Source organism: Euprymna scolopes, chromosome 26 (assembly GCF_053919585.1).
Source record: "Euprymna scolopes isolate OS-2025 chromosome 26, ASM5391958v1, whole genome shotgun sequence".
Taxonomy (NCBI): Eukaryota; Metazoa; Mollusca; class Cephalopoda; order Sepiida; family Sepiolidae; genus Euprymna; species Euprymna scolopes.
The window spans coordinates 68,047,686-68,048,847 of NC_136507.1; the positions used below are offsets into that span (position 1 = coordinate 68,047,686).

Here is a 1,162-nt window from a genome sequence, read left to right on the forward strand (position 1 = left end):
TTAATAGAAATACAGCAGTAAATAAAACGCACATATAAACTTACAAACACAACAAATGTTTACGTAGCTGCCTTAGTTTAAAAACAAAAACAAAAAAAAACAAGCTCTTTCAGTCTTTGACAGACTATGGATACCCACGAAAGGTTGCCTGCGCATAAAATTTTTGTGGCAGGAGGTGCGCAATCTCCAACCACACATCTCCTAAGATGACATTGTTGCATATCAGTGGCAAGTGAAGTACAGGACGACTGGAAACAAATGCCGAGATAAGCAGAGAGCACATACAGCACCTAGAATTCCCAAATGGTCACCCATCTGGTACTAACCAGGCTCAACGTTGCTTAACTTCGGTGATCTGATGAGAACCAGTGTGGCAACGCGATTATGCCGTATATCCTTAGTTAAAACATAGTACATTATCTCTACCTAGTTCTTTGAAGGCTTTGGGTTCATTAGTTATATAAAACCTCAGCCTGGGAATAATTTATTCTAAGGCGATGCTGTCAACCGCTGACATTTGTTATTTGTTATGGTGTCACCATCTTGTATATGTGCAATTTTCAGCTGAGGATTACAGTATAGTTTACCTGTATATCCCATAGTGACAGAAGGAGATCGATTTTATTTCTATTTCTAACGATCAATGTTTTTAATCTAAATAGATGATACCAATTGCCGATGATCCATTGTAAGCCGTTCATTAAACACACTTTTGTAGCATAATGTGCTATGTTTTTCTGAATCTATTTTGAACAACTTACCGGTACTGTAGGTGTTGTTTTTTTATGATTTTTTTTCTTCTTACAAACGATTCATCTTTTATCAGGGATCAAAATCTACTCGAAAATATAGGGCTCTCGGGCATTTGTCCGAAAGGCGTCTTTGTCTAACAGATAAAATACTTGGTAAAATTTAGTCTTCTAGAGATTGAAGATTCAATCTTCGATGCGGGTAATACTCATAATATCAAAATATAACTGTGAATTACTAAGGACTTCCATCTGGTTATGACTGACGGAATAAGAACATGCTACCCATTTGTATTGAATAAATCGTTTCTTTCGAAATTCCGTGTGGATTCTTGAGTTCAACAAAAAAAAATCCTGAATTCGACAAGATACAACTGAAGAAGGTTGGAGATTTATGTCGACCAAAATGTTGT

The 1,162-nt window shown here is 36.3% G+C and overlaps 1 pseudogene; it reads right to left on the bottom strand.

Annotated features, from left to right (window-relative positions):
* Positions 1 to 278: 278 nt before the first annotated feature.
* Positions 279 to 395, bottom strand: LOC145248368 (5S ribosomal RNA; annotated as a pseudogene).
* Positions 396 to 1,162: the final 767 nt, after the last annotated feature.